Genomic DNA, 12,267 nt, shown 5'->3' with positions numbered 1-12,267 from the left:
GGCTCATGCCTATGATCCTAGGGAAGCTGAGGCAGGAGCATTACTGTGAATTTGAGGCCCTTGTGACCTATATAGCAAGTTCCAGATCAGCCAGCATTGTAGAGATCCTATCTCAAAAAAACAAACAAAAACAGGGGATAGCTCATAGACTTGATCCTCTCGGGCTACCATCCTTCCCTATAATCTGGCTAATGATAGCCTTCCTGGCTTCCTGCAAATGTCATCATTGAAGTCACCAGTGACCTCCTTGTTTTCAGATCTTCTGCTGTTGTTCTGAGCCTGGATCTGATGCAGCTCAGGTTTAGCCTCCAATGAACTACAAGGCCAAGGACGACGAGGAACTTCTGATCTTCTCGGGGGAGGGGATGCTGGCACTGCACCATCATATCTGGTTTACTTTGAGGAACTACGAATTTAATCCATGGCTCTGTGAACGCGAGACAAACACTCTGCCCACTGGGCCACACTGCCTTGTAAGTACACTTGACCATGAGGAGCACCCCCACTTCCCAGAAACTGCCTCTGCCCCAGTCACTGGTGACACTGCGTATTCTTTCCACTTCTCTGACCACACTGTTTTAAGTTTAAGTCTTCCTTTCCAGCTCTTCTCTACGAATATTGATGGCCTCTGGCTTTCTCTGGTGGCCCTTTTCCTTCTGACTCTAGACCCTCAGTAAACAATCTCATCCACTGGCTGTCTCCATCAGTCTTTCAAGCCAGCCCTTCCGGATTGTAGCTTCTACAAAAGATACTAGTACATCCTATCCAAAGCTTGGACCTCTGCCTGCGACCCACAGGCACCACTTGCCCAGCTTTCAAAGTAGATCCTTTGTGAAAAGTCCCTTTACATGCATGCTACCCACTGGCTGGGTTCTCTTCCACCAGGACACACGCATGGCCATATACGCTGTTCCTGCCACCACGGCCTCCATGCAACAGGGAAGAGGACCAAGGCCAATACCAATGTCCTCTCTGCCAGTGTCCTGAGCTAGAATGATTGATTGTCTTGTGACAACAGTGCCCTCTTGAGGAATGTCTTTCAAAGACATTGCTGCCCTCAGTGGGCAGGGCTCCCCTCCATTCTAGCTTTTGGCTCATTCCCGTGCTTTGTCATCCATCCACTGTGAGATGCAGTTCCTTTCTTCGATCTGGTAGGTTTGAGGTCATTGTGGAAGCGATGCTATGTGACTTCCAAGGCTTGGCAAACTTCTGCTGGACCTGGGACTCTGGGTTCCTGGGACCCTGTCACACCTTCATCAGTGGCAGTGCCGTGGGCTGGTATTCTGTGAGGAAGCCTAATGCAACCATGCAACAAAGCCTGCAGAAAATGCCAGTGAGGAGAGACAAGGCAAATCAGGCCATTCTGATGCAGCCCTAGCTACTTACTAAATTGAAGAGACGATCTAAGTCAGAACAGTCCAGCTGAGTCCTCCTCAAATTCCTGCCCTATGGAAAAAAATGAAAGACAATAAAATTATTATTGCTTTAAAGTATTAGGATATGTGGGTGGGTGAGTAGGTGGGTATGTCTGTTGTGTGTGTCTGTGTGTGTGTCTGTGTGTGTGTCTGTGTGTCTGTGTGTGTCTGTGTGTGTCTGTGTGTGTCTGTGTGTGTCTGTGTGTGTCTGTGTGCACTGGTACATATAAAGGCCAGAGGTCAGCCTAAGGTATTATTCCTCAGCTACTTCTTAGCCTGGTTTTTTGGGACACAATCTCTTACTGGGACCTGGGCAATCACCAGTTTGGCTAAGCTGTGGCTCTCAGGCCTCAGGGACCTTCTGGTCTCTGTCTCTGCAGCAGGAAGAGCACACATGCACATCACAGTGACCATCACTTTCATCTACACTCTGGAACTCAAACTCAGATCCTCATGTTTGTGTAGCAAGCAGTTTAACAACTGTGCCATCTTCCCAGCCCATACACCACTACGCTGTGAGATTATTTCATCTACTCAAGTACTAGCCAGGCCTGACTCTGCTTAGCTTCAAACGGGTGTGGATACATTCAGGGTAACTTAGCTGTAGACCAAGATGATTTTTTTTCTTTTATTTACGTGCATGTACATATATCTGTACATGTGTGCACCTTGATGTGGGTGCCCAGAGAGGCCAGAAGGGAGTGTTGGGTACCCTGGAGCTGAAGTTACAGGCAATTGTGAGCCACTCTCTGTAGGTGGTGGGAACTGAACTCAGGTCCTCTGCAAGAGCAGTGTGTGCAATCAACTGCTGAGCCATCTGCTCAGCCCACAGAGATGATTTGGCCTGCAGCAAGCAGCACTGAGAACGGTGACCATGAAATCAGTTCTCTGTGTGCCTCAAGAGGAAGCAAAACAGAAAAGACTAGAATGGGAATCTAATGGCCAAGGTAAGGTAATGTTGTGAGACTGTCAATCAATATTTGCTTGTGTGCACTAATTTACCGTTAGTGAAGCCTACCCATTGAAAAAGTCGGCTAGAAATCTGAATAGAGAGTTCTCAACTGAAGAAATAAAAATGGCTAAGAAATACCATAAATGTGGTCATCATCCTTAGTATCAGAGAAATGAAAATTAAAACAACTTTGAGGTTTTGTCTCATCCCAGTCAGAATGGTCAAAATCAATAAATCAGGGCTGGAGAGATGGCTCAGGTTAAGAGCACTGACTGCTCTTCCAGAAGTCCTGAGTTCAAATCCCAGCAACCACATGTGGCTCACAACCATCTGTAATGGGATCTGATGCCCTCTTCTGGTGTGTCTGAAGACAGCTACAGTGTGCGCATATACATGAAATAAAAAAAGTTGTTTTTTTTTTTAATCAACAAAACAATTGACAACAGATGCTTCTAGGTTTTGGCGAGAGAGGTCAAACCCTGATTAACTGTTGACAGGAATGCAAATTGGTGCAGCTACTCTGGAAATCACTATAAAGAATCCACATCAAACTACCATATGATCCAGGCATACCACTCATGGGCATCTGCCCAAAAGACTGGAGATCCTACTCCCTAGATCCTTTCTAAGCAATGCTTCCTATTTCCTTATTTACAATATCAAAGAAAAAGAAAACAAATTAAATGTCCTTTGACAGATGAATGGATAATGAAAAATGTGGTACATATACATTATGGAATATTATTCGTCTGTAAAGAAAAGTTTAATCGTGAAATTTGCAGACAAATGGATGGAACTAGAAAAGACCATGCTGAGTGAGTAACCCAGACCTAGAAAGACAAATGTTCCCTCTCTTCTGCAGCTCCTGGATCCAAATACCCAGACACAATTATAAAACATGGAGTAACGACAAAAGCCAGGAAAGCATAAAGGGGCCATAGTGTTGGGGAAGCTTGGGAGGGAAACAACAGGAACTGCTTACCACCAACCCTGATGTCTCTCTCTGCCACATCTATGGGTGACCCATCATGATCTGCAGCAAGCCTCAGAGAGTGAGCGGCATGGCCCCAACAATGAAGATGGCAGGGCCGAGTATGAGTTCCAGGCAGAGATCCAGAGTTCTGAGCACTACAATGAGCTTGTCCAGCCCAAGACCAGCATCAGTCGGACACAACCCTGCGGAAGTGAGCCCTTCCCAGCACTCCCAGAGGATGACACAGTCACAGCAAAGGAGGCCTCAAAACCCAGCCCACCCATGGATATGCAGTTGCTGGTACCAGATCTCGAGGTCCCAGCCTGACCTCCATTGCTGCACCCAAGACTGAGCCTGTCACCTTCCCTGCCATACAGAATGAGCCATTGGCCTAATCTGACTTCCTGCCTGCTATGAAGGTGCCCAGCAGGCAGAGCTAATAGATGAGAATGGCACAGGTAGGGGAAGGCCACAATACCATCTGTGTGCTGCTCACCGGCCACAAGGATCTGGACACTATGTTCGCCACATATACTACAGGATGTATCAAGACATCAGCGAACTCTAGTCCATCAGTGACCCGTCTGTGGTGGTGGACCTCCTGTACACTGTCAAAAGAAGGCCTCCCAAGCCAGGCAATGGTGCGCACACCTTTAATCCCAGCACTTGGAAGGCAGAGGCAGGCGGATTTCTGAGTTCGAGGCCAGCCTGGTCTACAAAGTGAGTTCCAGGACAGCCAGGGCTATACAGAGAAACCCTGTCTCAAAAAACCAAAAAAAGAAAAAAAAAAAAAAAGAAAGAAAAGAAGAAGGAGGTGGAGGAGGAGGAGGAGGAGGAGGAGGAGGAGGAGGAGGAGGAGGAGAAGGAGAAGGAGAAGGAGAAGGAGAAGGAGAAGGAGAAGGAGAAGGAGAAGGAGAAGGAGAAGGAGAAGGAGAAGGAGAAGAAGAAGAAGAAGAAGAAGAAGAAGAAGAAGAAGAAGAAGAAGAAGAAGAAGAAGAAGAAGAAGACGAAGACGAAGAAGAAGGTGGCTTCCCTGTGGAAGCTGGACCTGTGCACCACCACTCTGCCACAGATGAAGACATGTCTACAGATTGGGTATGAGAGTATGTCCAGACTGGGTGTACCACACTGAAGCTGATTCTGTAGCAGTTCCTGGCCCTCATCACTGACCTTTTGGCAGCCCAGCCCTCTGTGGGTGTGGACATCAGCCAAGAGGAGAGACTGTATGAGTACCAACTCTGCTTCAAATAACTTAAGAGCAGCAGTGCCCTCATCAAGAGCAAGTTGGGTCTGGAAGGCCTCAATGGCAGTGTCTTTTGTGGGCTGCTCCCACTCATAGCCAGCTTGAACTGGAGAGCTCATGGTGGGAGCACCAGCAGCTCTCACAGGCTTAGCCCCAGTTTGCTATATACCCATGGCCTGTGAGCCCCAGCCTGACCCTGACTCTTGCCCTAATGGCCACCTTTCACAGTTGTGGACTCCCTCTCTAACAGCCACTGGAAGTCTTGCACAGCCCTTGCTTCTTAAGACAACTCCAGCGTCAGAGCTGCTGCTATAACTTATCAGGCAGATTTATAAATTTATAATTGTCTCCAACTTCCTTCAAAAAAAAATGGCAGCCACCACGCCTGGCTCTAAACCCTATTCTTACATCACAGATACATGTAGCCACCATCCTTCATCAAAGAAGTTTCTCTTTACAACAAACAGAGCCCACCACAGAAAACCACAATTCAACACAATGCAGAGATCAATGAATCATGGGGAGCCCAGACCCCACAAATACGTCTGCATCACAGCTCCAGAATTTATAGCTCGGGAGCATGGTGGAAAAGGGAGTGAAAAGAATCTAGAAGTCAAAATACCAGGAAATCTGCTGTGAAACAGTCTCTCCTAAAAAGGACTACATAAACAAGACCAGAACAGCAGCGACATCAATGACCCTGTTAATGTGGAAAATTGTGTGGTGTCCTGCTCCTAGACAAAAAAACAGCAGGCAAGTATTGACAGCTGGGGAAAAAGAGAGTTAGCATCTCCCAGAGATGAGCCCTTTCATGGTTCCAATGCAGGGTGGTCAGCCTTGTAACCATATACACACAAACAACAAAAACAAAACCCAGCAGGTCCTGATATATGTATGCATTGTATATGTATATAAGTTATATATGCATGCTTGTATATAACTATACATGTTATATGTGCATGTATGTATATACATATATACATATATGCAACAAATAATCAAAGATATGGTGGTTGTCAACTCTAGGGGAGAATGGAGGGTTTGAGAAGGGTCACAGGGGGGACTGGAGGGAGGGAAGGAAGAAGGGAAGGGATATAATTCTGTTCCAATTAAAAACATTTTTAAAAGAGTAGTAAAGGTAACAAACTAATGTAAAATGACTGAAAATGAGATGTCATATAAATAAAACTTTAAAAAGAGACATTCAAAAAAGAAATGGGATCCATGAACTGGACGTGACCTATGGTAGAGAAATCACTTAGCATGCACAAGACCCTGAGGCCAATGCCCAGCTCATAAAAAGGGGATGGACTTGTTCCTGTGAATTGTGTAAAAACTTTAGAGTTCTGAGAAGTGAAATTGTTGTTACAATCCAAGAAGTTACAAAAACCAGCCTCTCCAAGGCCAGTGTACCATCTTAGTACACCAAGGGGCTGTGAAACCTAGGGCTCTGCATTATTCTCCTCAATGCTGAGACAATGTGCATAGCCAAGGCCACTGAAGGAAGAAAAGAAGGAAGGGAGGGAAGGAGGGAGGGAGGGAGGGAGGGAGGGAGGGAGGGAGGGAGGGAGGGAGGAAGGAAGGAAGGAAGGAAGGAAGGAAGGAAGGAAGGAAGGAAGGAAGGAAGGAAGGAAGGAAGAGAGGGAGGAAGGAAAAGAGGGAGAGAGGGAGGAAGGAAGAGAAGGAGAGAGGGAAGAAAGAAGGAAAGAGGGAAGGATTTATTTCAGCTCACAATTTAAGGATATTGTCCATTTCAGTGGGGAGCCCTAGCACCAGGGGCGTGAGGCAGCCCCTGGTCACATTGTTCTGTTGTTCAACTTGCTTTCTTCTTTTTGTTCAAGCTGGGAATCCTCCGTCAAGCAGGCCTACCTACAGTTAGGTTGGGATTTTCTACCTCAGTTAACTTAGATACTCCCTTAAGAACAAATTCAGAGATTGGTCTCTTAGGTGGTTACGGATCCCATAGAGTTGACAATCAAGGTTAACCATCAGAGATCCCAAGAGCCAGTCACAGGTAGGTCCTCCATCTTTGCGGCACAACTAGGAGAAGGCAGGGTTCATCTGCCTGTGAGAGCAAGAGCAAAAGCAACTCCCATGACAGCGCTTGCCATGGCTCTGCTGTATTCTGACTGTAGAGGGTGGCACTGTGGACGTCTCAGAGCTAGCTGTTGCATTAATGGGATTTCTTAGGTATTTTCAGGGTACATTTCTTTTTAAAACTCCTGTATAGGAATCACTTGGAACATACCTGAAATGCAGATTATTAAGCCACTGTCCAAACTTATAGAATCAAAGGGTTGGGACTCCAAGTTCTGCCTAGGCAGCAGAGCCAAATTCTCTCAAAAAGAAAAAAAAAATCAAAAGACGCTCTTTCCCGTGCATAATATCTCATACAGTATATACATGTCAAATGAATTTATAACTCTAGCTAGCCCATATAAAAGACACACAATCCAGGTATTTTATTTACAAACTATAAGCCTAGATGGGACAGTTTTGGATAGTTCTGACTTATATCCCAGCCATAACGTCCCTTGTTACTTGGTGTTTCTCCTGGCCATGTGCTCACAGTCCATCTCCTCTCATGGCAGCCTCCTCTACCTCTGTGCTCTACCTCTGTGCCCTCTCTCTGTATCTACACACACACACACACACACACACACACACACACTCGACTGATCCTCAAGTCCCACTTTTCTCCCTCTACTGCCCAATCACGGGAAGTATCCTTTTATTGACCAATTAAATGGGGGAGCAAGGTTTACCTAGCATCACTTGCCTTACATGAGGATCTAGGGGAGGGGTGGCACCAGATTTTGAGAGCCAGTATTTAGCATTAGAGTACAAACAGCACCAGGCCACCATCTGTGCACAGACTAAATTCTAGCTCGCCTACTTTGTAGTAAGTCTCTAAGGCTCACCTGCTGAGATGTCTATACTCCACTGTACAAGAACAAGAAATGAGACCAGGTATAAATGGATAGTGATAGAAATAGAGCCCGTTTATTAAGAAAGATAAATGGGGGAGGGAGGGGGAGGCTGAAGAGATGGCTTGGCAGTTAGAGTGAGTGCTGTTTCTCCAGACGACCCGAATTCAGTTCCCACCACCTACGTCCTACCCCTCACAACACCTTTGGCTCTGCAGGCACCTGCACTTATGTGCATAAGTGCATGTATGCTAATGTGCACATCCATGAGCATTTGTGTGTGTGCTTGAGAGTGCGTGCGTGAGCGCACACACAGGAGCACAGAGTGGGAGTGGACCAGGGAGTAGGGACAAGTCCAAGACTCAAAGGCCCTGAGCCTCCAACTTTTCTAGATCATTTACATAGCCCCTCCTTCCTTGGAGATTGGGTGGGAGTTCTCGCTCTACACGTGCTATTTTGACGAGTACAGTCTGTGGTGGGTGAGGTTTCCTGTCTTCCTCTGCCATTGTTTTTATCTTCTTCACGTGCCAACCTTGATATCTCTGTTCTATTCCTCTCCACTGTTTCACCTTAGGAAGACAGCCCTATTCAACTGTCCAGTGTTCTTTATGGGCAGGGCAGCTGGAGGAGGAGTGGGAGAGGACTTGCTTCCAGCCAAAGGTGGTAAGAAGAAAAATTCCAGCTGCAGCAATCAGATTGTCAGCACCAAAGACCGAGTCAGAGCCAGAGGCCGTTGTGGAGGCCCAACAGCGTTCTATGATCCAAGTGGAAAGAACGTGTCACAGCGGTTAGCAGGTGAGGCCTGTCATCAGAACAGTCAGGTAGCTGTGACTATCAGCAGTCCACCTGTAGGGATGGAAAATAAATCCACACGGCTGCTCCCTGCCGTGGGCTGCCTTTCCCATACCACCCCGTGGCGGGCAGGTACATCTGGGCAAGTGACAGGGCCATGAGTATTTGTGGAGAACCTGATTGCTAGCAAAAATAATAATCATTTTAAGTGTTGTTGGGTGAGCTGTCATTTCCCATGAACCGGTCAGTCCCCACTCTCTTCTGTGCTCATTAATTAGAATAGATTGTTCTGAGATAATTATTTTTTTTTCACTGCTAAGGTTAGAACTCGGGGCCTTGCACATGATAGGAAAGTGTTTTACCAGCCATGGAAGAATTTGTTCATAATTAAAGGATATGTCTAAGTAGATAAAGTCATGCATAGCAAGCATGACAGAGTTGGGATCCCCGAAACCCATGTTTCCACAAAATGTTAGGCAAAGTGGCTAACTAACCGAGTCAGAGCCAGAGGCCGTTGTGGAGGCCCAACAGCATTCTATGATCCAAATGGAAAGAACGTGTTGGTTCCTGGAAACCCAACATGCAGAAGGCAGAGACGGGGGTCCCAGGGCAAGCTGGCTGACTAGTCAAATCAGTGAACTGTGGGTTCATCAAGAGACCTTCATTGATAAATAAAGTGGAGAATAATTGAGGACAGCACCAGTGTCGTCTTCACTACGTGTGTGCCCATGCACATACATGTACCTATTCACATTCAAACATGCATACTCAGGTCACACACACATACACTTGCCAAAAAAAAAGTGTTAAAAGAATTTCAATCCAGTCAAGTGTAGAAAATTTGGAAGCCCATGTAAACATTGGAAAAAAAATTATAATTGCAGGCTGGTGAGATGGCTCAGCAGGTAAGAGCACTGACTGCTCTTCTGAAGGTCCTGAGTTCAAATCCCAGCAACCACATGGTGGCTCACAACCCTCCATGCTGCCAGTAATGAGATCTGACACCCTCTTCTGGTGTGTCTGAAGTCAACTACAGTGTACTTGTGTTAAAATAATAAATAAATCTTAAAAAAAAGAAAATTATAATTGCTTATAATGTTACCATCTGTATATGGTGGTAACACTTAACACACTGAAATGTGGTTCAACTCTAGGCTCTTCGTCCATGCTGTGTAATAAGCATTTATTTCCATTCTCTCTGAGCCAGTGTCTCATGTAGTCCAGGCTAGCCTCACACATCTGTAGTCCCAGCACTCAAGAGATTGAAGCAAGAAGAACAGGTCCAACCTGAGCTACACCAAAAACTAACTAAATAAAGGTTCCATGGGTGAGAGCACTTGTGTCTGCATAAGGATCTGAGATGGAACCCAAGGAGCTCACAGGGAGGTGCTAGATGTGGGGGCTGAGGAAGTGGCCCAGCTGGTTACTGTCACTGGATACCAGGCATGCATGTGGCACACAGACATACATGCAGACAAAATACTTATGCACAGTAAATAAATAAATAATTTTTAAAAACTTAAAAAGCCAGGTATAGCTGTGCAGATGCATACACACACGAGTGTGCAGATACATCCAACTGTGCAAACGCGCGCGCGCACACACACACACACACACACACACACACACATACATTATGCTTTCTTTGCCCTATGCTAAGAACCCTCCATGCTGCCAACAGGGAAAGAAGAAAAGCCCAGCCATTGTCTCCAGTCTCACATCTTCCATTGTTCAGTAGAAAAGCAAGTCTGCTAAGCATATAGCTGGACTGAGATGGCCCTGCCTGTCCGGGGTTCCCGAGCTACAGGCTGAGGCTGTTTGTCCTAAGGCCCAGAGTTATTGAGGGGTGGGTAGAGTTTCTCCACCCGCCCCAGCACAGACCATCAGCATGGCACCTCTTCCCACCTACCACACACCCCAGAGCTCCAGTTACATTGACTTAATGACACAAATTAAATCAACCTATTTTCAGAAATGGATGGCAACTTTCTATTTCTTATATGTGACCCACAGTAGTTCCAGCCCACCTGGGGTAGGAGCTGTCCGCCTGCTATCTAATCAGAAACCTCTTGCAGTGTGAAATCACTGACATCCTGATACTGCCTCTAGCCCTTCTGTTGCTATTCCTGTTGAGTTGGGTGTGTTTGTGCCATCTGTTCAACGTGGTAAAGTATTCACCATAGATTAAAAGAGTCCTCAGCAACTTTGGGTCCCCTTGCAAGAGGCCACTTCTAGTCCCTTAAACCCAGGACTCATCCAACCCACTGAGGGGGTCCCTGCATGTGTCAGACAGGGAAGTGAAGCCTTGAAGAGGTGAGAATAAAAACCTGCTTCAGCCTGGCAGTAGTGGCAGCCCATGCTTTTAACCCCAGCACTTGGGGGGCAGAGGCAAGAGGATCTCTGTGTGTTCAAGGCCAGTCTGGTCTACAGAGCTACTTCTAAGATAACCAGGTCTACACCTGTCTTGGAAAAAACAACAACAACAACCACAAAAGGAAAAGAAGGGAGGAAGGGAGGAAGGGAGGAAGGGAGGGAGGGAGGGAGGGAGGGAGGGAGGGAGGGAGGGAGGAAGGGAGGAAGGGAGGAAGGGAGGAAGGGAGGAAGGGAGGAAGGGAGGAAGGGAGGAAGGGAGGAAGGGAGGAAGGGAGGAAGGGAGGAAGGGAGGAAGGGAGGAAGGGAGGAAGGGAAGGAGGGAGGAAGGGAGGAAGGGAGGAAAAAGAAGAAAAAAGAAAATCTGGTTCAGATTGACTTTGTCAACCTGGATCAGACTTTGAGTCTAATGCCAGGCAGTTCATTGTCAGCATAGTTAAAACACAATACAATTTGGGAAGAGGTTTCCAGGCAGCAATCTTTCCAATCCTGGTGCACCGTAAAGCTTACTTAAGGTGTGACAACTTAGAAACTCATTTACAAAGTACATGTGACCATGAGGGTGGGTTCTACAGCTAAAGGCCTGGAATCTAATGCTGTCTCATAAAGGTCAGCAGGCTAAAAGATACGCGTGACATCTCCCCTAAGGATGGATAAACAGTCCAGGGAAAGAAAAGTCTGGGATAACCATTCTGGAGAACTGGAGTGAGGTCTGCCTCTACAGCAGAAGGCTGGTGAGGTCTGGTTCTGCAGAAAGCCAAAAGGTCACCAGGTCGTTAACAAGATCCACGCCCAGCCTTCTGGGCAGGAAAATGGATATTTTATCTCCTCTGTTGAGACGAGGTCCCTGTGTGTTTAACATTGTTGGTTTCCCTAGTGATCTGTGGGAGCAAGGACCTTTGTGTCCCACAGTACCCTACCACACCTAACCAGTCTTCAGAGAACCCTGTTAAGGTTTGGATCCATGTCCACCAAAGGCCCCTAGTCTGTGGTGCTGCCAGGAGATGGTGGACCTTTAAGAGGTGAAACCCAGTGGGAAGAAGTGAAGTGCCCTTGAAGGACTCCAGCCCCTCCTCTCAGCTTCCCAGCTGCACACTTTGCCATGGTATGCTGCCTCCCTCGGGGCCAAAGGTGGCAGGCGATTGGCCTTGAGCCGAAACCACCAAATCCCTGAGCCAAGGAAAGCTTCCCTCCCTTCTGAGTTGATAGGCTCAGCCGCTGACTCGCACAGCCTCGGAAGCAGTCTCCCCTTCGCTCCAACACTTCCACATTTGGTTCAAGGGGGTCTCAGCATCTTTGATAGGCCACGTGGGGAATAAAGTTGATGGGAATCACAGAGATGGATGAACAGTTCATCGTACGGGTGAAGAAATCAAGGCTCAGACAGAGAAAAGCCTAAGGTCAGCCCAGAAACAAAGGCTTCCGCCAAAGTTTCATGAACAGACCTTGCTGCACTGAGAAGCAGGCAAGAGTACAGCAGACGGACTCAGGTCTTGAGTCTGCAGAGGCTAGAAGAGGTAATCAGATCGCCTGGAACTGAGATCTAGACAGTTGTGAGCCACATGTGGGTGCTGGGAATGGACCTGGGTCCCCTG

General features: G+C 47.0%; 1 pseudogene; it reads left to right on the top strand.

Moving 5' to 3' along the window:
* The first annotated feature begins 1,177 nt into the window (after positions 1-1,177).
* On the top strand, positions 1,178-8,302 carry LOC147003926 (katanin p80 WD40 repeat-containing subunit B1-like; annotated as a pseudogene).
* The last annotated feature ends 3,965 nt before the right edge of the window (positions 8,303-12,267 follow it).

Source organism: Mus caroli, unplaced genomic scaffold (assembly GCF_978045245.1).
Source record: "Mus caroli unplaced genomic scaffold, Mus_caroli_1 scaffold_7, whole genome shotgun sequence".
In the NCBI taxonomy this organism is placed as follows: domain Eukaryota; kingdom Metazoa; phylum Chordata; class Mammalia; order Rodentia; family Muridae; genus Mus; species Mus caroli.
This window is presented reverse-complemented; position numbering and strand designations above follow the sequence as displayed.